The 23,982-nt window shown below is 38.5% G+C and overlaps 1 protein-coding gene and 2 long non-coding RNA genes across 8 annotated transcripts in view; all 3 read left to right on the top strand.

Moving 5' to 3' along the window:
• ROBO1 (roundabout guidance receptor 1) overlaps positions 1-23,982 on the top strand; it is a 698,550-nt gene that overhangs the window by 218,061 nt on the left and 456,507 nt on the right. The gene's annotated exons all lie outside the window — the stretch shown is intronic.
• On the top strand, positions 100-10,271 carry LOC120748440 (uncharacterized). The gene is made up of 3 exons (XR_005699360.2): positions 100-204; positions 8,037-8,200; positions 9,657-10,271. It is a non-coding gene; the product is annotated as an uncharacterized LOC120748440 (long non-coding RNA).
• On the top strand, positions 10,955-14,107 carry LOC120748441 (uncharacterized). Its single transcript, XR_005699361.1, has 3 exons — positions 10,955-11,036; positions 12,616-12,709; positions 13,956-14,107. It is a non-coding gene; the product is annotated as an uncharacterized LOC120748441 (long non-coding RNA).

Genomic DNA, 23,982 nt, shown 5'->3' with positions numbered 1-23,982 from the left:
CTATAGAGTAGAAAGAGGCCCCTTCCTCAGCTGGCAGGAATAAATTTAATGATGAGATTGATTTATACCAGCTGTGGAGCTATCTCTTCTCTCTGTGAGAGAAGAGTGGCAGTAGAGACAACAGCCCATCAGTAGCCTGGCCACGCAGAATGAATGACTTTAGAGTGACGTGGGAGCTGAAGCTACATGTTACAGAACTATGTGGTAAAACAGAGGGATATCTTACATTTTATTATGAAAATACCATGTGCTGTTTTTTGGCTTGCTGGCTTTCACTATTAATTTAAATTGAGCTTGGTTTGGTCTGGAGCAGGTTGTGGGGTTTTTTAAATACCGTAACCCTAGTGGTGATGATTAGCTGGTGGATATTTGTAACCCAGTCTGGAGAGATTACTGCTGAACTGTGCTGGGAGACAGATGAAATGATCTGAGAAGGAGGAAATCTTAGTGTGTGGCCCCTTGCAGGGACAGGGAGATGAAAACACTGAAGTGAGAACAGGTTGCCCAGGTAGCTTTCTCTGAGGAAATAATAGCGTTGTTTTAGCCTTGAATTGTCATGGGCAGAAAAAGCTAAAATAATTTTTTTATTCATTATTGGTCTTTAATCCTTTTCTCTGTGTTGCTCAAACTTCTGTGGTTAAAGCTTACCTTGTGGACTGGTTTTAGTTGGTTGCTTGGTTTTTCTGGGATTTTTTTACAGCTGTCTTACTTTGATTGTAGGGCTATAGGTATGGTGAGACCTAACAGAGCACATGGCATATAATTCTGATCTTGTCAATCTAGAGCCGAAACGTTTGTTATTACTGAGTCCAGAATATCAAAGTGAGTCTTTACAAAGCTTTCCCCACTGAACTTTACAAAAAAGGTATCTAACAGACTTTGAGGCTTGTTGATCTCATTGAAGTGATTAAGATTGTTGAAAAGGAAAACAACCCTTTTCATTACAAGAGATTAAGGTGCACTTGATGATTGTAACACTTAACAGATAAAACTGGGGCCCTGTCAGCTCAATAAGAGATTTACAGTTCAGCGAAGAACAGCCAAAGTTGGATCTTGTTTTTAATCTTAGGGTGGGTAAATCATAATTGCATTCTACTTCTTTGACTGTAGTGTCTTCCTAATCATTTTTACATGCTATATAAATGCTATGAGTCGTTGTGCTAAAAGTTCTTAGAGGATAATACACGGTATATTATGTTGCTCGTATTGTGAAGGTATGGGAACAGCAGTCTTTGCTGTATTGGAAAATTCTCCATTATCTTTCCTACAAAAACACTTCTAAAAGTTCAAGGGATTGGTTGCACAAAACTGCTGTTTTTTCAGGTTTGCTGCTTTCCAGCTGAAAAAAGCACATTTGCAGGTAATTGGCCTGGGTGTGAAAGATGACATGAAGATGCCTAAGGATCTCTTCAGCAATTACCTCTTCTAAGAGCAATTTAGGATTACCTGATGGTGTGCTCTATTTTGTATTCTTTGGTTTGTATTCTTTGCTGTCTTGACAAGCATCTCCAAATAGTCATCAGAGTTTTGTGAAGCATGAGATTGACCCTCCTGCTTCTGAGGGGCACTTGCTCGTGACTAAGCCTTCATCATTTTCTGCTTGTGATGAATACTGAAGCCACTGTAGTCTTATGTTTGGAATCCAGGTTGTTCTGCAAGTCATGCAGCAGAGTGACCACCTCTTACTGATTGTTTTTTTAGTTTAGTTTTGTGGGTGGTGGTTGTTTTTTTTTTTTTTTTTTTTTTTTTTTTTTTTTTTTTTTTTTTTTTTTTGTTTGGTTTTTTTTTTTTTCCCTAGTGCTGTGTTAGTCTTTTTGCATGCAATGATTGCAGTGCACATCTTTAGCTGAGGGCTTGGGCACTGGAATTCAAAAGTACAACTCTTAAATAGTATTTCTATCTTGCAAAGAAAATCACAGTATACCTACAGGACATGGTTATACCTACAGGAAACAATGCCCTTTAATTGCGACATATCTTCAACATTGTCAGAACCTTCTCCCAGGCTATCTCTAAATCTCTACCTTTAATGTACCAACATTCTCTGTTGAGTATTCACAGGTATGAAAAGTCTTTATTGAACCTAAATATTTGGTGTTCTTGCTCTCTGGCATTAGCTCACCTGTGGGAGAACAGGTTCTTTGGCTTAAATAAACCAAGTTAGAGTTGCTCTTCCTAACACTAAGAAACGTGGGTAGTTTGCCTCAAGTAAAAAGAGTGGTGAGTGCTCTTTGCATATTCTCCATCACAGGTGGTTGCTCTAAGGTCATTGTTGAATGTTAATTTGTCTTTTTACCCCATTAGCAATGCAATTAACTCTCTTGAAGAGCTTAATCTGGCTCAGGGAAGGAGTCTACTTCCACTGATGATAAAAGTCAGTAGGTTTACCTTGCTTTCCATTTGAAAGCATCCCTATTGCAAAGAGTCTGTGAGGGACCTCTATGCAAATCACCTGTTTAAAGATCTCTTGTCTCAGGCAAACAAACTCTAGGAAGCTGTAAATCAAACATCAAGGCCCAGATCTCTGCTGCAACATGAATATCACTGGGTTTTTAAGTTGGTTTTGTGGAACCTGAAACTAAAGAGGCCAGGTATTTCTGCAGCAGATAGCATCACTGAGCCATTCAGAGGGGAAGCTGAGAGCTGTGGCAATAGGGCTGTTGTAGAGGTAGATAATGACAGTGAGGACATACCTGAGACTTGGCTTGAATGAGGGAAATAGAGCAATGGAAGTTGCTAGGTGATCGTGGCCTTTAATCGACTTGGAAAAATAGGCCAGGCTATTCTGAGATGTTACCTGCTTAATGGCTAGGGTGAAAGCAGGTGAAATACTATCTGAAACCCTTGGAAATTCTTTAAGTGAGGTAATGTAGTCCAACTATAACAATACTGAGCTTAATTGTCATTTTATATGAGCAGGATTCACAGTTAAATTCTATCTATAGTTGCTGCAGAAGCTGTTAAGAGAGAAAAAAACCCCCACATCTCTTTTTAAGGTAACATGATCTTTTGATGCTGCAGCCTTCTTTCACAGGACTAGATTTTTTCTTTCCATGATGAATGCCAAGTGAATTCTTTGTGTTTAAGACCCTTTCTGATGAGCTGTGATGAAGAGCACGATCTGCGGTTCATAGTGCTCACCTTGCACTGCCTGGTTGGTACGAGCGGTGGAAATGAAGGATTAGGGTAGGAATGCAGGCATTCTTCAACCTGCACCTTCAGCCACTCTGGCTAGGGTTCATAAGCACAAAACAGGTCTGGGGCAGGCTGTCAAGGAGCTTCTCCTTGCTGGGAACTCCTTTGAGCAAGGAGCTGGATGTGAGCTTTTGCATCTTGTGAGGATGAGTTTTGCATCCTCGCAGATGGAACATAGGGGTAATGTTCAGAGAAACTGGAATAAGTAATTCACACAATAATCTTTGAAGAGTTAAGTTTTACCATGATATAAACAAATTATTCATTTCCTTATGCCTGAATTATAGCAATAAGAATGTAATGAAGATATCTATACAGCTTTAACTAGGATATAGGTCTTCTTCCCCAACACAGCTCCATTTTCTGCTGCTCACTCTCTCCTCTGTGATTAAACTTGACTTCAAGTGAAATTACAATGCTGGCAAACACTGAAGAGCCATGGAAATTGGGCTCCCTGCTCCTTAATGTTATTGCAGAAAATCAACCACTGGAACATGAGCTCACCACACGAAATTTCTCAGTTTTTCTTTTGTCTTTTCCAGACGGCTGAGTAATCACCCGGGCTCTTAGGTAGAGAGTCTTGTGAATGATTGTCTTGTTACTTGCCTGACAGATGTTAAACCTGCTATAAATTAAGCTGTCTACTTGTCTTACCAGGCAAGTGGGGCTGCATTAGTCAATATTTGAGCTAACTGAGAAATAGGGGGAATGATGTGGAATGTTCACATTCCAAAGACAATCCAAAGACTTGGTCTTGTAAGCCTTCAGGGACTTGGTTGGTTTTGGTTGGGTTTTATTTGCCCTTGATGATTTTGAGTGAAAGTAGATGAAGCTCAAGGGGTAAAATCACCCCAGATTTCTATGATTGCTTAGTAGATAGGAAGCCAAAGATTCATGGTGAAGGAGCTGCCTTTTTGCAGGTTCCAGCACCGCTCTTTGCTGAGTCAAAGCAGGTTAGAGTGCAGAGCTGCTGGCTAAGTTTGGGAGCACTGGATCAATGTACTGCTCTCTGTTAGCGTGGCCACCTCTGGCAAGTGTTTTCTGGCATGCTTGAACCTGTGTCCTTGGCTCTGATAAGATCACTGAAGAGCCATGGGAGTTCCTAATCAGAACAGAGACTGGATGAACCTGAATTGATGGTTTTCAACTTGCTCTTTGAAGTCTTCAAGTTACAATACTAAAACCACTGACTAAACACTGTGAAACTTTCTTTTACATTAATATCCTGGAGCTGAGGACTTAATACATATTAATCACAAACGTAATGTCCTGCTGGTCTACCGAACAGTTGCACTCTGCAGAAGGCATTGGTTAGACTTCATCGGGAAGCTATTTTTGTACATTGTCTGTTTCCTCCACTGAGCTGCTTTTTACCAAGCGCGTCATTATCCTTTCCGCAACAGAACCTTCTGGAAAGGAGCAAAAGCTTCAGGGGGGAGAAAGGGAGGGTGAGCTTTTGTCATTTTAAATTTCTCACAGATAGCTCAGGGTAGCAAAACAATGAATGTTTCATTATTACCACAATAGATTAAAACATCTGCAATAAATAATGCTGATGGCTATTTGTGATGGCATGAAGTATTGTTTTTGTTCTCTTTTATAAAATTACAGCTCATTAACTGTCATAAAGCAAAGATACCATAAATAAAACAACTAGTAGTGTTTCATTTCCCAGAAATGTGAAAGCCTGCTGTTTGAGAACTTTGAAAAGTTTGTTTTCACAGCTGGAACAGTCAAGGATTGGAATATATTGGGGTCTGCCAATTTTAAGGCAAGAAAAATTGTGGAAAATTGGAAAATTTTGTTTGTTGTCTTCACAAAGTTAATATTGCTCTTGTCTTCCATCTAATCAAGAAGCGGTTTTTATTTAGGCCACAAGACACCTGTGTTGTTCAGCAAGTCTGTGTATGTATATATATTTAAATACAGAAGTAATTTTAGAAAGGTTGTTACTTCCAAAAAGTAGTCAGAAAATGCAGCCTAACTTGCACTGGGCTACAAACCACGGAGTAGTTGCCCAGATAGCCCCCCATAACTGGTACTTATAGTGGTGTTTTAGCAAAAAGCCTAATCTCAAATGGTAGTTGTTTATAATAATCCAATTGGTCCTTCATCAGAGATCACCTCATCTCACCTGAGATCATGGCAGGTTTATGTGCTCTCAGATTTCAAGCTGTGAGAATAGACTTGCAGAGGCTCACTTAGCTCACAGGTGTGCAATGATATAACTTTCAGATTTGTTTCCAATTTATTTGCCACAGGCAGGCTTCTACAGGAAAGCAAGTTTGTTTGAGAAGTGGAATGATTAGAAGTATATCCCATTGTCTCCAGTTCTGAATGACAGTTCAAATTTCCAGACCCAGATTTTCTCCTGTTCAGCTTGGGGTTTGTGACAGATAAAATCATGTGGCAGTCACTAGGAATTTTTTGTCACTAGCCAGGACATGAGCCACAGTCATGCTGGAGCTGTGGACTGCACGCATGCTGTGGGACATTTCAGCGCACAGCTGTGCTCTGCACAATAGAAAATCCTCCTCTGGATTTAAAATTTCTCCACATTAGGGCTAAATTTGTGTTGTGGCTATGGCAGTCTGTATTTTGAAACACTCTTTGTTCCTGAGGTAATTTAGAATTAGATTAAAAAACTTGTCTGGCAGTCTGAGCCAAAGTGCTCTGTTGTCTGCACAGTGCAATCCTGCAGCTCAAGGTTCAGAAGAAATTAGGTGGTAGGAGCAGGAGGGAGAGAGAAGGATTTTTTTTTTTTTTTTTTAGCTTATTAATTTATTTATGTATTCATTTTATGCATGAAAGTGTATGCTTCTGTGTCTATCAGAAGCAGTTGGACTGTAGAATTCCCTTCCGAAGGAGATTTTGGAGGCTGGAAAATAGCAAGAGTCCAAACAAGTTCTGAAAACAATATCTTTAGGACTGTTCAGAAGGAGGGAAAGAAACAAAGAGAGAATCTTTGAATCTCTGAGAATCTGAGAATATTTAATAAAAAATGATCCTGTCTGAATAAGTACCTCTAGAGCTGATCACCATGTATGGGGTACTGATAATTCAAGGGAAGTATCAGTTCTGTATTGAAGTGCAGAAAGTGTTTTGGACACCTGTCTGAAAGAGGGTACTTGACTCTTTGATCTGATCTACTGGTGAATCCTCATTATAATATTTACTTGTCTTTTTTTGAGACCGTACCAATATAGTAGAATTTTCTAAATTAATGTGGGATTAGATCCATCTTGCTGCTAAGGTGCTCAGATGGGATTGGGATGTTATAGGTATTGTTTTTTTCTTGATAAATAATGAGCACAAAGTGTCCTGAAGGATGAGGAAGCCCAATTGATAAATATAAATGCAGGCTGTCTGTACTTGCTCCTTCTGATGATGGCGATAATCCCAAGAAATTACACTTTAGGATGTGCTGTGAGAATTTTGACCCCCTTTTTCCTTCCTCTGCAGCACTGCTTTGATTGTTGGAAGTATGGGAAAACTCCTCTTGTGCTCTTTTAAAAGTGAGGTAAAAATCCAGCTTCTGCCATCCAAGGCAGAACTGAGCAGAAAATAGCCATGACATTAAGTTTGGTAGGGTTTTCTGCTGGTTTTTTTTGTTGTTGTTTGTTTGTTTGGGTTTTTTGTTTTTGTTTTTAATAAATTAGTAGTGTGGCCTATCTTTTCTATGCCTTGTGTTTAAAGTGCATTTCTGGATGATGAGTTCAATGCAGCTTTCAGGAAGAAAAGGTTATATAGTGTGCTTTGAAGTAGGTGGTTTGAGTAAATATTTCACCTTTAAAATTTTAAGGAGTAAAGGCTGGAATAAAAGATGATGGTCTGCATTTTCAGCAACACACAGCTATGTTTCTGAAAAATACAGTCTATTGTGTGGGGGATCACAGAGTAGACTGTAATTTTTGGAAGGTTTTTGTGTAGAGATTTTTATCTTCCTTGTTCCTTTGTAATAGTTGACTTCTCAGACTTCGGCACAAATTCCTGCTGTGCTGACCACATCCACCAGCTGTTGATGCACACAAGGAGACAGTAAAAGCACGATATATGGAAAAAAAAAAGTCTGAATGTTGGAAATATAAGCTGCTCCAAGTGAATGTTTATGCGTCAGTGGTGTGAAGCACAGCTTTAGACAGCAGAAGTGGCCAGAGCCGTGGAAGGAGCCTAATCCCACTGGAACTGGTCTGAGCAGGGACTTCTCAGCTACTTCTATAATCCCAGTGCTTCAGCTGTTCAGCACTAGCCAAGACATTTCTGCACACAGATCAATAAGATATGGTGCAGTGCAGATGTTCTTTGCTGTATGAAACTTGGCAAGACTGTGTGGAGTAGATTTTAGTGGTCTGAAATGTCTGAGCAAAAAGATCATCTCTTGCTTCATCGGTACCACAGGCTTGTTAAGAGTTTCCGATTTTACAGATTAGAAATCTGTATCCAGTTTCTTCCATACTTCAGCGCTGGAGCTGTGATCATTACAATTGCTGATTATCACTGATGCATATTGCATGAAACTATTCACCAATTTGTAAACCTAAAGAGTCCTTTGCCTTCCATTCCAGAAGGGCTGTGAAATGAGGAAGAAAAGTTCCTCCAAGTAATTTATTCTTAAACAGTTTGTCACTGCAGTGCGGCACACGTGAGTCTAAGGAGAATTTTTGTGTGTCTGTGCTGGTGTGATACACAGCAATCCCAGTGGAACATAACTTAATTTACACCCTGGAATGTGCTAGACAACCGGCCCAAAATCTGGGAGATTCTGGCACTGAGCCTTCTACCTGTGCCTTGTCTCAACTTTTCTGGAGGGTTTTGTTTTTTATCATTTTCTCTCCTTACAGATAGAAAAGGAATGATCTCCAAGGGAACACTTGTTCCTACCAAGCAGTCTAAGTGACATCTGTGAGCATGATATGCAGACGCAGCAGTTCCTGTTTCCTGCAGAATCTGAGCTCTCACATCTAACTGCAGCTGAGGTTGACTGAGGACATTCAAATGAAAGAGGGTATTTTGCATCATAAGGCTGTTGGATTTTTCTTTTATTTATGTGGCATCTCTCAAACGCATTCTGTGTGACACTAGGAAGGAATCCACAGGGAAATCATAGGATGGAAACAGGGATGCAAGAATGTGTTTTCATATATATATATATATATATGCACACAAATATATAATGAAAGTACAATTCAGCAAGGATTAGATGCTTAAAGACATGGTGCTGAGAAGATATAAATGGCCGTTCCTGAGGCTCGAGTCCACTCCTTAATAACCCTGGTGTACCCTTAGAGCTGAGGCTAACAGACTAACTGAGCATCTTGGAATTTCTTGGGTGGGGAGTGTTAAGTGCCTACTGATGATCAAGTATCTGGAATGATTTGCAAATCAGCTCTTTATGATGTGTACAGGTTACTATGGATGGTAATGCTTCTGATCACTATCTACTTAAGAATGCAGAGTAAAGAGCAAACTGGTCTGAAATGCCAGGAGGATAGAATTTTCTCAGTGGCCTATAGATGGCAGACCAATATAACAGATGAGTGATATGCTTGAAGCTCGTTTCTCTGAATACTAGAAACACATTCCACCTTACTTATGCAGGTTTTCACAGAGAAAGAAGTTTTGGATCACTATAAAATGAAATCGGTTTTGCATTTGAGCTACTTCAGAATATGTTCAGTCTTTTGCTTTGTGCTGTAAACTCTGTTCAAAATTCAGTCTAAGAGCTCTTAACCAGAATTGTTTTAAGTGTTATTGGACTAACCTAAAGATTTTGATAATTGATTCCAAATTCTCAAAATGAGTGTGTAAGGCACTCAGTTTTGCCTCTATGTAATTCGTGTCTCCAAATTACTCTGCTTTCTTAAGAATGTTGCAATAGTTTTTGCTGACACGTTAAACATTTTTATATAAATCTAGATTAGCTTTTTTCCTGTCGAAGACACCAACAGTTAAAACTTATGGTTGACTTTTTTTGATCATTTAATATAAAACAAAAATTCCTTCAGAAGTTTTTGGTCTGCAAGGGAGGAAGAATCATAGAGACAGTAAAGCTTTTGTTTCTCTTTCTCTTAAGCACTGAGCTTTAGTGGATGATTTGATACTCTTTTGCATCTTTAGCTCATAAAGGCATTAATTCCATAAGGGGAAACAAAATAGCAGCAAGCCTTTTCCTTCACTTGGAGAAAAAGAAGTTATTGGGAGGGTAAAAAATAAGAAAATGTGGCTTTTACCAGTCTTCTTGTTCAGTGAATATCTAACAGAAAAGACATCTTAAACACTGTAATCTTTCAAGTGTTTTGTATTTGTTATATAAAACATTATTAAAAATGAGTTGAAATAAAAAAAAGATGTTGCAGGTCACAACCTTTCCATATTGTTTGTAAAGTGGCTAATGGCTAGAAAAATCAAACTTGCTGTACTTCACTGCTTTTGTCTTCTTTTTTTTTTTTTTTTGACTGTAGATTGAAATAGGCATATTTAAAATATTGTGAAGTATGGAAGTGATTACAACCTGCCGCTTAAGGCACGACTCAGGAAATTGAAGAACAGGGGCTTAAAAGTAGTCCCCAAACAATGGGCTCAACAGACCTTCTCACAAAACCCTCTGAAAACTTTTTTTTAAAACTAGAAAATACTCAGTTTCAACCGAGGGACTGGAAAAATATGTTGTTATATTCTTGAACTGCTTTCTATTATGGAAATCAAACAAGCTTTCGTGACGGATTACTCTTCAGGCAAGGAGAAAGGAATGCTTGCGGAGGCCGCACACAGGTCTGTGGTCTGTGCTCTGCCCTGCTGCTGCAGCTAAGCCTGTCTGAACTGTCTTCTAATCCACAAGTGTTATTCTGGCTGTTAAAATACCCAGTGAAGCAAAAACTCCTAAATGTAAGTCATTTGTGCAAGATATATGTAATATACTAAGTGGCAAGAGAATGGTGTATGGTCTTTCTGAGCTGCCCTGGTGCTGTGAAACCATGACAGAGTGGAGTCATGGTCTGCCCTGGCATTCTCTGCCTTATCTGTCGTGTATGTGTTAGAGTGTGAAAAGAATAAATTCCCCAGTATATTAACTTCAAGTGTGATGGAAAAGTGTCTGGTTTCATATCTGCTACAAAGATGAAATATGGAAGTGGCTGCAAAGTTTGCTGCTTAACTTTGCCATCTAAGAGCCTTGTTATTTCTGTCAAAAGATAGCTGTTGTTTGAGGAAAACTGCTTTGAAGATCTGCCTGCATTGGAAACCCACATAAGAATGCTGAGGGGATGTATGAGAACAATGATGCTGCATCCCTAATATCAGGGTGACATGTGCCTGGCTGCCGGCTAGGTTGCTTTTTGTTGGTTTCTTTTTTCTTTTTTTCCCTTTTTAAAAACTGGAAATTATATGCAATTGGAAAAAAAGGGGGAGAGATAATCTTGCTTTGAAAATGGCTTCTGTCATGACACTAAGCTTTGCTGTCTCCTGAGGTTTCTCAAACACCAAAGCAGCAAATGAGACTAGGTAATTAAATGCGAAAACTGATGAAATAAGTTCTGCAAGTCTTTGCTGGCTCATGGGAAGGGGCTTCTGAATCAATGCTAAGGTGACGAACTGGCATCATTCAAAGTGAACAGCACACTGAAACACTTTGTTTTAATGAGTCTACAGTCTGTGACTCCCAGCCTCAGGACAGAGGATTCAGGTGGCTAAAATGGGACTTGTATTTTCTAAGAGTGTGAGAGGAGACAGAGGTTCTGACCCATTTTCTTTCTTCCTCAGACTGCAGAAGCTCTGCTTTGTGTGCTGTATGCCTGCAGAGTATCCTTATGGCAACAACTGTATAGGCAGAGCTGCTTTGAAAGGTAATACTCACAATGTGCTTTCTGTATAGCACGGCCTAGCAGTTACAAAACAGGAGGTTAGTGAAGATTACAGGAACAGCTGTCTGCTTTGTGCCACTCCCACGCATTCCCTGAGCCAAACTCGAGGACCTGACAGAGTGAAGCATATTGCAGCCAAGATCTTTTCTTTGTAAGGATCCATGTATACATAAAGAAGTCAAAATAGATTCAGCAGTAGTGAATCATACTTCTTTATAGTTTACTCTGACTAGATTACCATTACTCCAATATCCTTGGTTTGCAAGGAAAAATATGTGCTGCTGCCTTTTTCAAGCTACTCTGGGGATACATTTCCTCAGGCATCTATTCAGAGAGAAAGAGAAATTGAACCAGCATCAGTTCTGTTATTTCTCTCCAGAAAATTCATTTATTTAGAGTGCAGGGAAAGTGTAAACCAGTTGCTTTTTTTCCCTCTCCTGTCTTTGATTTTATTTCTGTTTTATAAGGAGAGGTATGAGCTCTGAGCCTGCAGTTTACTGCATGCATATGGACAGCTGCACCTGCACGGAGCCGCGCTGGCTTCAGCGCGGCACCATGTGGGCACGGCAATCTGCCCACCCCTACGTTGTAAATCTCAAAGTGAGGAATTTCACTCGTTTATGTGGTGCTCTTGAAGGAGTAAGGTATCGGAAAGTGCCTGTAGGGTGTCAGCAGGTGCCATGTGCGTTTTCCCACACAACCTTACCAATGCGCAGCATTCCTGATGTGTAACTACTCTCCTTTGTATACGGTGTGCAACCTGATGACCATCCGTGCGCGTGCTGCTTGCGTTGAGGTGAGGTCCAAGCAAGACTTGCTGTGTTTTCCCCAGTTTGTAGGTGCTGTTATGCTGCTAAAAGGCAAACGAATGGAAGGCAACTTCCGAATCTCATTCTGTTGCAAATTAAATGGATTGATACCTCTGGGTATTTTCTCAGTTGCATTTTTTTGTTACTCTTACTGAAGTTCAGATTTTGCCTGGGTGTGTATTTTGGGGGACAAGTTGTTCTTTACAGCAGGATAACAACTAAAGACACTGAGCCATAAAGGCACTGCTAATCTTAGAGCACCTTGCAAGAAACTGTGCCCACCTGTTCTAACCAGGCTGTGCAGACTCATCTGTGTTTTATCCATCTTATCTAAGAGTCACAAGTCTGGCTTGCTTGGGTACCACCGTCAAAGAAGGCTCTACCCAAACAGCAGCTGTTTCTGCCTTCCGTCAGGCCTCACACATGCAGAAGAGTAGTCCTGCCTTCTGTCTCACCTCTCCTCCCAAGTATTAAACTTGCATGAAAAAGTTTACAATATTCCTTATTTTGTGCAGCTTACCATCATTCTCCCTTCAGGCTATTATCATTCTCTCTTGACTACAAGTCGGCTAGTCCTACTTCAATTTTTTTTTTTTTTTTTTTTTTTTTTTTTTTTTAGAGGTATTAAAACAATGTTGTGTGAGGGTAACATTGGGCCAAAACAACTGTTGAAAGTTTTCCTTTACCTGATATTCTCTATGTTTTTAAGTTTGTCTCGCATTCATTGCAGATTTGTTTAATTATTTAATCAGGACTGAAAACTGTTCTCTGTTAATAATCAAGGATATCAAAGAGGGCTGTATCAAGTTTCTGTGTTTTGAGAAGACTGCAAATCATTTTAAGGAGGTGGGTAATTAAATACGTAGTCTTTTGTGTCTCTTTCAACTGAAATTTCAGAAGGGTCTGTTTATCTGAAGATGTGAAGGAGATAAAAGTATCAGTAGTCTATATTGCATAGATTTTAGGTTTGCATAGGAGACTTCTTGTTATGAAAGAGTTAACAGCTGTGCAGAAGCCTGTGTTAGACTTTTTTAGTCAAGCAGCCCTGAGGTTGACCAAAATGCTTTCAAACACTACCAGATCAAGTTTTATTACAACACAAACTAAACCATTTAACCATTTAAACACTCAAAAACCTGGAATGTCCTTAGTGAGACACCATGAAAACACCAAGGGCTCAAACAACAGTGTGGTGTCCGTGCAGAATGTGCCTGGCCTTGTCTCTGCTGGGAGTTGGCTGCACTCCCCACCCCGGTCCAGCAGGAGGATGGACACACTGCCCACTTCCCTCAGCAGATGTCCTGCTGTTTCCTGAAGCAGCCAGCTGCAAGCTGTGTTCTCTATTTTGGTCTTCAATAGTCACTCACTGTTATAACCTTTAGGCATTAAATTCTACTACATTCTCCTCACAGAGAAATTTAAAGAAACTCTGACAAGTCTCTGGTACTGTGATTTTGAACAGGATGTGCATGACTTTAGTTGAGCAATTCCTTTGATGCTTCCCATTTATCCTGTAATATGCCTGTGATTTAATTTCCATTAAATGTCACTAGCAGATTAATCTCTCTTAAAATGCTGAACAGGCAAACAAATTACTGCCTTATTATCAAGTAATTTTAGCGTGGGTTGAGCAGAACCTAAAGCAAGTAGATCTTGTTCTAAATCAAGAGTAGGGAGGTTTATATGTCAGGGGCTGAGAACTTAAATATTTGTCCTTTTTTGCAATTGTGCATTGTTCCTTGTCTGAATAAATAATTATCCTCTGCACCTGATAGGAGAATAGAAGATCACACATTGTGTGAAGGATTAACATAATGTATGCAGGAGGCATTTCTTTTTTAAACAGGCTTTTTTGGAGTCCTGTTTGACTTTTAGTTTTTCTCCAAAGCTGATTTGGATAAGCTCAATTACACCCAGATTGGGTGGCTGCAGAGTTTTAACATGTGACTCGGAATGTCTGAATCACTCTAGAATATCTTTTTATTGTATTTTCCCACAAATTATACCTATATGTTTTTTGATTGATTTATATGCAGTGGTGATTTTTTTCTTTTTAATTTTTTTTATTTTTCATTCCTGCTGTTTCTTTCAGTCGAAATGCTGAAGACTTTGTTAGAACAGTGGAATATAGGAGAACATACTGATGCATTGTCTTGATATGCATTTTCCAAAGTGCAGGAGTGTGCTCCAGCAAAACCAATTGTGACATCTTGAAGTAGCACTACTTTTATGTAACAACTGCCTTAAAAGGTTTTTTTTTCATGGGCATCTGTACAACAAGAAGCTGGAATGTGCACAGAAATTTTCCCATTTTTGTTTGTCTCTTGCTGGTTTTCACTGAGAGCTCCCTTATAGCTTTCAATTCAATTTACTTGAACGTTGTATATTTTAAGGAAATGAAGCAGTTATGGTCTTTGACTAAATAAAATTCCTTCATGTTTTTGAAACTGTAGTTCTATGGTTTAAAATTTTGCGTTATAACCAGACAATATTATAAATTCTATAGTATTCAACTTTTTACTTGGTGCTATTCTCTTCAAGGACAGTGTGCTTATCAAAGGGATGTTACTGAGTGATAAGCACAATATCAGATTGTAATGTTTCCTTTGTTTAAAATCAGTGCTCTGGGAAAGAGTAGAAACTGTGATATGAAAAACTGCTGAACTCCATACCCCAGAAGGAACCAAGGCCTCTTTTATCATAGGGTCAGATCACATTCAGCAGTGGCAGACTTTGATACTTAAACCACTGGAGTCTTGTTCACAGTCACCTTGCTGCACTTCAGTTAATAACATTTATACTCTGATTTCTGTACCAGATGGAGGTAGTCTATATACACATAGTAGAAAAGAGGGCAAAATGCAGTTTTGTATTGCCATTTGTCCTCACAGAAATAACTCCAACAGCGAGAGACTGGGATTGAGAACCTGTCTTGGAAGTCCACATCAGCCCATGGTGTGATGGCTGATGTACAAAATAAAATAAAATAAATAAATAAAATTAAGAAACTACTCTGAAAGTCTTCCATGTGGTGCTGGTAATAGAGATTTTTGCATGTCAGGACAGTAAATCATATAATGTGGGATTGTATGTTACATTCCTGCCTTTCCATTCAAATATTGCATAATAAGGAAGATTTTTTTTAATATTGCAGAGCAGGTTTAATGTGCCTGAATTCCTTGTTTCTAGCAGGGAAAATTATTTGCAGGACTACAGTAGTATATATGAGACACTGCTGCAATTTTATATAACTGTGGTAACTACGACCAGAAACCTGAGGTGCTGACTCCTCCTCATGCATCACCCTTGGCTTTAACCCTTAACCTCAGCCTTGCTTTTGTTTTTGGAGGAGAGTTAGGAGTTTAGTGTGTTCTTTATGCCCCACGTGGTGCTGGTCCTGCAGCTCACGACAGGAGGCCAGGCTGCTCCTGGTTCAGGAGGTCATTCCCCTGGAGGAAGTGCTGGTGCTTAATGGCCACTAAGGGCAGGATTCACCTCTTTCAAAGCAGTTGGAGAGAAGCTCTCTAGGACGTGATTAGGGTTGTTTCTCTCCTGATTACAGAGGGGAACCCAGGAGCACCATTTTCATAAGCTTTTGCAAAGAACTCCGATTCATGTCCACCAGATTTTCAGCCTGAATCTCAAGTGGACTAGGCTTTTCTCATCACGTACAATGAGTGAAACAGTTTTTACTGTACTTTGCCAGAGTTATTTGGGGTGTGGGTGGTGTTGTTTGTTTGTTTTTTAACTTTAACTGACTGTTTCCTGCACTTGTAGTTGAGAGGTGTTTGATATAAGCCTCTGGATTTAATGATTTTTACTGAACAGCTCCATGCCTAATGCCTGGGTTTCTGCTTTGTAGGAGATCTTGTTTGTGCCCATTATGACAGCTCATTTTCTCCATGGAAAATAAACCTAAACTGTAGAAAACAATGGGCTCTGCAATACATTTTATTGATGACTGCTTACTACAACTGAGCCTAGACAAGGGAGAGTCTAAAACTAAAATTATTTTTGTGCTTCTGTTAGAAACACACTCATGGTATTTGAAGTATCTTGGTTAAGCCTACTGATTTTAAATAAAGCAGCCTATTCCTGTCATGTGTTGCTCAAATAATCAATTAGCCCCCACAGGGGAAATTTTTCAATTTGAATTTCTTTGCAAAAATATATATAAGTAAGGGCTTCCCCTGTGAAGTTGTACACAAAGGGAAATTTTTGTATTAATTGTGTAAGTTTTGCTGCAAGTTGTTTCTTTGTCTATCAACTTATTTTCATAGAAATCTCTTAAAGGAACTAGGCAGGAAGTTAAAACAGTGTTGGACTATACCTAATGAAGCCAAGTTTTCAAGCTTAAAAAGCAGTCTCATGGTCAAGAAGACAGAGCTTAAGACAGGTTCTGATAGCCCCATTTACAGATGATGAGATATCAGTTCATTAACGAGTCTTGCTTTGCAGGAAAGGATCAGGAAAGTTTCTTGGTTGCAGCCTCATGCCAAGTGACATGGAATATAGCTGCAGAAAGTGGTTTATAATTTGACTTTAGAAAGTACAGGTAGCACAGAGCTCAATGATGAAAAAGTATGTTTTCGATTAGGCGTTATGCAAAAAAGTCTTTATTTTATTTGGCCTGTGTATACAGCTTGTGAGAAGAGAAATTCTGTTAACCTGTGGGGAAATGTTCTTCATGTTAGAAATGGCTTATGAGTGGAAAATGGACTTTGGGACTAGGACTGAGGCCAGAGTTTGGATGAGACTCTTGAAACATTCCAAAAATGTGTTCCCTTTGAGAAACCAAATAGGACATTTCCAGGGTGTCTGGCCATTTTGAGCACCAGGTTAACATACTCTAGCTGGCTGTGGTAGTTCTCCAGGAGGAAATATCTGTAGGATGCAACTCATCTATGTATTCAAATAATTATCTATGGCTCTAGAGGTGATCATGGACTTTCAACATCCCAGGGAGGAGAGGCGCTGCCAAGCTGAAGTGTCTTGTACAGCCTAGAGCTGTACAGTACTGAGAGTGCTCATCTCCCACAGACCTATGCCTGATATATTTTTTTTCCTTTCTTCCCTTTCTGGTACTCATTTGCTTGTATAGCTTCTGATGTGTAGAAAAGTAGCAAAGATTAGTGATCATAGTAAGAATCTTTTGTCTTGCTTTTCTTGTGTTTTGTCAGTCCTGCCTTTCATGTTCTCCTCAGATTTTATGGACACTAGTAATGAAACGCCTAGAGACAGAATATTCTTGCTGCTTGTCAAATGTAGAAATGCTCCATCCTTATCTCTGTTAGTCTGTTGCTGGTCATCACCTTCTGTCTGTGATGGAGGACATTTTAAACTTGAGAAAATTATATTATTTAGGAATGTTTGTACTGGTTTTATTTTTCTGTATAGGAAATTGGAACATGATAAGATATGTATAAAATATTTTTTTACGTCTGTAGAAAGAGTTATTTCATGATAAAGGCTGTGCTAAAACCTAGTCAATATGTACCTGACTGTGGTTGTTTGTTAAAGGAGACATACAAAAAAAGTTCTAAAAAGACAAGGTTTTTGTTATTTGATTCTTATCAGATATAGATTTTGAAAGTGAAACTATATTGTTGACTGAAAAAAATCTTCATTATAAAAATTTCCTGCCCTTTTTTTTAACAACATATAAATTTTAAAACTCACAAAATTTACTCTGATTTTAATAAATACCCCTCCCCCAAATGTCCAAGACTTTAGCAACATTAAAAATCCTAGTCAATGTATCCAAAATCAATTGTTTGTAAAGAACGTGAGTAATGTAGGAACAAACAGGTTATAAGAACTTTTTTTAAATGAGTAAAAGATCCAGAAGGTGCACTGAGGATATTTTTTTTAAGATAACTTCACTCTTGGGGCTTAAAGACAGCCCTGAATAATTGTGCACTGCTGTTTAGTTTATACTGTCACTGACTTTGGAAATACTTCCCACTGTGCACATTTGTGGTTTGGTTTTCCCATGATACAAATGTTAGGTTCTCATGAAAACAATCAAATGGAATTATTTAATTCCTGATTTTTATATATATTTTTTTTAACATTACTTGATGGTTGAAGACTTATTCTACTTATTACTTATGTATTTAGTTTACATTAAATCAGACTCCTTATGGGGTCAGAACATTAAGAAATGGAAAATTCTGGAAGTTTGGATGTTAATACTGTTTGAGGATGGGTTTTCTTGGGTGGTGGTTTTTTAAATTTTTTTTTTTTAAGTACTTCAGCAGATAAAGATGGAATTTCTTGAATTCAATAGTGGAAGAAGAGTAGTGAATAGAATGAAATTTACTTTAATTCATTTGTCTATTGGGAAGTAACCTCTGTGAATAAAAATTACTGCTGCTCATAAAGTAATCCCATGTATACAAGCAGCTGTAAGACTTCTGATGTCTGTTTCTGGTTAACACACAGGCCTGCTCCATAACTCCTTCCAGGTTTGTTACTGATTGAAGGTTCTTTCTTTCTTGAAGGGCAATTCACTCACATAAAGTATTTCTAATCTTTTAGAACTTAATGGCCAAATATTGGTCCCGGTGCTAGTAAGCAGGGTTTAGACTAGAAGAAGTGGTACTTGTCTTACAAAGGAGAAGATTGAAGAAGGCATTAGGAAATCAGTAATATTAAGAATCATAAATGAGAATTAAAGTACTTCAAGGCATTATTTATGGATACTTTAACTATATCATATGGCCCATGCACTAGAAATAATTTCTGCATGGTCTATTTTCTAGAAATAATTTCTCCATGCTCTTCTCCCCAGGCAAACTTGTTGAAACTTTCAGATTCTCCATTTACCTCAAACTTTAGACAGTTGTCCAGGAATTGAGGGGCTTAGGACAAATGTTGTGAGTAACATCTGAGTAATTGACAATAAGTTAATAACATGCATTGAAAATAAACTAGACTGTAAGCAACCTTAAGTAAACCTGTTTTCAATAAATTATTTTAAATAAATATTAGTGCTAATGAGCTATATGAAGTTAGAAACTCAAATGAAGCGGTGTGGCTGTCGTAAGATGTGCAAAACTACTAAGGCCAAGCCTAGGATCCAGCTTAACTTGTTTTCTGTTTACGCCAAGAAAAGACTGTTGGACAGGTACAATCCCAACAGCCAGTGTGGTGAACAGCTTTACATTCCAAATGCATGTATTTATTCCTGATGTATGATGGCATTTCCCCTCTCTGTGTGGGAGAGGTGGAAGTCTCCCCACCCTGCCAGCTCTGCAATGAAAGACAGATCTGTTTCCAGGAGCTGTTGCTCAGACGGGGCTCAGCTCGTACCAAAGTACTGGCCAGAACAGGTCTGTGCTGCTCAAGAGCTGCTGCAGAGCTGGAAGGCACAGACCTCCAAGTAGCTTCACCTCTGAGAAGGCCAGGTGTTGTTTTTAATGCCGTTTATTTTTTTGTTGAAGACTACGTCTAAATTTTCATGATGCTGTATTTTTTTGTGGGAGGAGCAGGGATGGGCTGGGCCCTGTGAACAATCTGTACCAGCATAAGCTGAAGACCTCTGAGAAGAAATACAAAAAAGGTCAAATGCAAAGGAGAAAAAAAGGTTTTTCATACAGACTAGACTGATGTTGCTCTTACCTAGCAAAACCTTGATAGCCATTTTTAATAATTAACACCTTACATTTTGTTTCACTAGGGCGAAGTGATTGCTTTGTCCAATACTGGAATTCCCCACCACCCCCTCAAGAATTTTTTTTTTTTTACTATGTCAATGACAATGGAGCTATGACAAGTTTCTGTTTTAAAATATCCTGATTACAATAAATATACAAGAAGTGGTTAATCACACTGCACAAAATAGGAACCCAAAAGTCTCTGGGCATGTGTTATTGATGGCATTACTCTATATGAGTGGAATGTGTAAGTGAATTTTATCAATGCTCTTTAGTTTCTTCAAAAAAATGACTTAATCTGCGTCAGAAGTTCCCAAATTTATGTGTACTATTTGCAACTGAACTCTCAGCAGTTAATCTGAGGGCAAGTAAGAAAAGAAAGATAGATCATCAATTTTTTGTTTACTGAAATAACAGCAATAACTGAACACCATCTTTCCTACATGAAATAGTTTTAACTTTGAAATATCTTACTTTCTTATGGTTATAAATAAGTCAGGAGCACCCAAAACAAAATAACTTGTTTTCAACATCTCTCTTCTTCCTTGTGATTTTAGTATTCATGCAGCTGAGAGTTAAGTTCTTGTTTTCTTTATCTTGAGGGGGACAATTTGTAACTTGAGGGAAATGTATTGGTAACTCTGTGTTCAGGGCAAACTGACCCCTGTGTTGGCAAATGGCAGGGTTGAGACACTTCTGATGTGATGTTGCTTTGCTTTTTCTTGCAGAAATCAGTTAGGTTCCTCAAAGATCAAGGGGAGGTACTTAAGTGTGCCCACTGGAATGCACAAGCTCTAACACGATGTTTCCGTGTCAATGACAGATCATTCCTGGCTGAGAGGTCAGAAGTGAGCTTTGTGTCAGGCTGAATGCAGGCCTGCTGGTGCACGTCCCGTGGTGGGAACACCAGCCTTTGTACTTGGAGCAGGCTGGGAGTTTGTGTGTGCTCAGGTATTATTGCTCACCTCACAAACAATAGCTTGTGAAGCCATGGTGGCTCTTTGCTCTGATCACCTGTTTGTACCTAAGTGTAGTAATTGCTCTTCACACACGTACATAAAATTCTTATGCAAGTTCTTACATGCGTCTCAGCTAGCACAGCACCTTCCTTTTTATTTCTTTTTTCTTTTTTTTTTCCCCCCAAGCTTTGAAAAATGTTATGTTTTTCTGTTCAGTTGTGCCACATTGACTGTTGTACAAATTTGGACCCCCAATGGCAATATAAGCAGCAATAAAAAGGAAAGCTTGGAGTGATGGATTTGAAAATCCTACTGCAGCTAGATATAAGGACATATAGATAGCCTAGTTCACATATTGTATCCTTAACCTCTCCATATTTCCATGTTATCCTTCTGTATTCAGATGACTGAGAGAAATTAATTTATAATGCTCTGTGGGTTTGTGTTTGGTTTCCTTGTGATCCTAGATCCCCCAGTCTTTTTCAGACTGTGGCTGAAAAGGTGCTGGTTAGTCACTTGGTTATGTTCCAACAGGAGCATCCAAATCAAGTGCCTTGATGTCTGTAAGGGAGGAAGCTGCCGTCAAGCCCAAATTATATTATTTCTGTTTTCTCTATTGTAGCATTTGTACTCCCCGCTCCCTGATTTATTTTTCTGAAATAGCTGGGTTTTCATCATGGAACTGTCTGTGTATGAAGGTTAAAGTTAACTCAATAATAATTAAAAAAATCCAAACAAATGAGTGTTAGTAACCCATTAAAACTTTATATTACTTCTAGTATTTGTACCAAAAAAAATCTCTAAAAAGGGACTGTAAGTTTTGATGTGAGAGTAATTTTTGGAAACGCATTGTATACCTGAAAGCTTAAGGGGTAGCTATTTTTTAGGAAGTCATAAAGTTGTCATTGTTTTCTGGTGGAACAGCCATAATGGCATAAAAATTGACTAAGTATTTGCAGCAGTCTGAGTGAGAAACTGTAATTAACTGCACGTCTCATTAGGATTGTGTTGTGTAGGGTATGTAATCTAGAAGCATTCAATTTTTTTTTTTTTTTAAATGGTCTGCTGTTGGAGAGTCACATGGAAGTCAAAGGGCTAAGCAAAAGTCCTTGATACTAGAAATTCACTAACATTTGTCACCTCTCCTGAGATGCTCTACAGTACACCAAATGTGGAGTAGACCTATTTTTTCCTAATATAACACAAACATATAAAAGGTGAAAACTTGCTACCTTCTTCAATATCCTTCAACTCATATGTGGATGTTTGACCAGGCATTTTTATACAGGAGCCCAGTAGTAAAATAAAATGGACAATGTCACCATGAGGGAGATCCAACCCAGCAGCCCATTTCTGAAAATGCTATTAGTTGGAATGTAACATCCAGATGTTGTCTCATACGTTTAGCTCACGTGCAAAGCATTCCCTTAGTAATGTGATTCTACAAGAAACCATAAAATGAGAATAAAATAAAACCCAACAAGAGATGCTAAAAACTTGTTTGGTTTTAATTGTCGTGATAGCTCCTTCCCTTCCTATTTTCAATACAAAATTCTTTTCTTTTGTGGTTCAGGTCAGGATATGTTTTTGCTGAGAAAACCCAACTAGTATGATGGGATTTTACTTGAGTAATTTCAAATAATGGGGAGTAAACTTGGGAGTCGGTTTAAGTGTGTCCCTGTTCATTACCAAAATTTTTACCTTCAGTTGCATGACACTTGCTTTTGAACATACAAAATTTAAAATACTAAATGCAAAACCTACTTTAGACAGTGCTGCAAGATCTCAGAGGGTTATGCATGGTAATTATAGAATCGTGATTTGATCACTGATCTTGTCAATACTGAAAACTGCATCTTTGATTTTGAGGAAGTGGTGGCCCACAGTGATAAACATATAAAAAACTGAGCAGTATGGGTTAAAAGAGAAAAAAATAAAAAAACCAACACCCAACAGATTAATAATGTAGGGCACTGTGTCCTAAAAGGATCCCTAATTCAACAATTACTGCTTTGTAAGCCCTTTTTTCTCCGCCACAAAATGCACATCCCTTCCCCTCATCATCCCCCCATCTAAAAGGAGGAAGAGTAAAAAATGGTGTTACCCATCTCTCCTTTTGATGGAGTCAACTAAGTTCTGGTGATTTCACAATCTTGCAAGCTTAGAAGCTTGATATTTGACATGATTAACAAAATGCCTGTCTTAACACCTGCTGTGGCATGGAAGCAAACAGTTCCATGATTGTCTGTGGTTCTTCACCAACAGAAAATGTTTGGATTTCTTTTTATAATGTGGTATTACAGGTGGTTACCTAGGCCTGATGTATTTTCATTATGTAAGGTGCTGTACAAATACTGCAATAAATGATGAGAAGAAAACTCATCATGAGAAAACAAATTGAGCTTTTATGTGATTTCTGGAAAGATTTAAATAGACTTAAACTACCTTTTCCATGAAGTCAATTGTGCATGAAGTTCTCACAGGAGTCGTGCCTGTCCAGAAGCATGTTTGAAATGAAGTCCTATTGCCATGTAGTACAGAACGCTCCTGGACTTGCAGGGGTGGGATCTGTTTGTTCAGCTTGGCAATTCCTTAAGAATTTACTATTTTGTCCAGCTAATTTCTACTTCCTGAGTTGGATCAGTTAGTTATTAGTATTAATACTTAGAAAGGCAGTTAATTGTTGGCTAAATAATAAAGGAGGACTTGAGTAATAAGATATTCCAAAAAATGCACTGTTTTAAGAAAGGAAGGAAAAAGGAAACCACAAAAATACAAATGCTTGTAGTAGTCCCATGATTATTGATGAAAGTCAGACTGATTCAAAACAAATACTTGCAGTCTGATATAGTAGTGTCATGTTGATACAAGTTATAATTTGGGTAGTGAACAGAAATAAGCCATTACATAAGGATTAAATGCTGCAGAACTACTGAGCACAATGATATGTTAAGTTGTATTGTCAGTCAATCTTTTACACACGTTTCTTCTCCCAAATGTTAAGAAAGAGTGAAACATAATATATTGTATGCAAGACAAAATTGTTGCTTTAATGTTAATTTCCCAATGTATTTAATCTCCCATTATATTTGGATTTACATTTTTATTGGTTTCAACGTCATTATTTTTGCATGCTGTGGCATAAGTTTTTTAAATTGCAACTTTGTGCTTTCAAGCATAGCCATTTTCATTTGAAAGGGATATACTGAAAATGCGCTAAAGAGACCTGACTGCTATACAGTGCTTTTCAAAGCTTTTTCCCAGGATTTAAGGGCCAGCCCTCTCATTTGACTTGGAGGAAAGCGAGTGCCTCTCTTATCTGAGTGTAGATCTCCAAAGTAGGAAATATTGTATGGGAAAAGTAGTATTCTGGTTTTGTTTTCTTTAAAAAAATCATTCTGATTTACTCTGGACCTAAAGTCTCTTAAACTGTGTGGGCTTGCTAGGAAGGGTTTGTTGCACATTTTGAGTGAGCATCTGGCACACATGCAACTGTGCCATA

Source organism: Hirundo rustica, chromosome 2, assembly GCF_015227805.2.
Source record: "Hirundo rustica isolate bHirRus1 chromosome 2, bHirRus1.pri.v3, whole genome shotgun sequence".
Lineage (NCBI taxonomy): Eukaryota > Metazoa > Chordata > Aves > Passeriformes > Hirundinidae > Hirundo > Hirundo rustica.
Note: the sequence above shows the minus strand (reverse complement) of the source record. Positions and strands in the feature narration are given on the sequence as shown.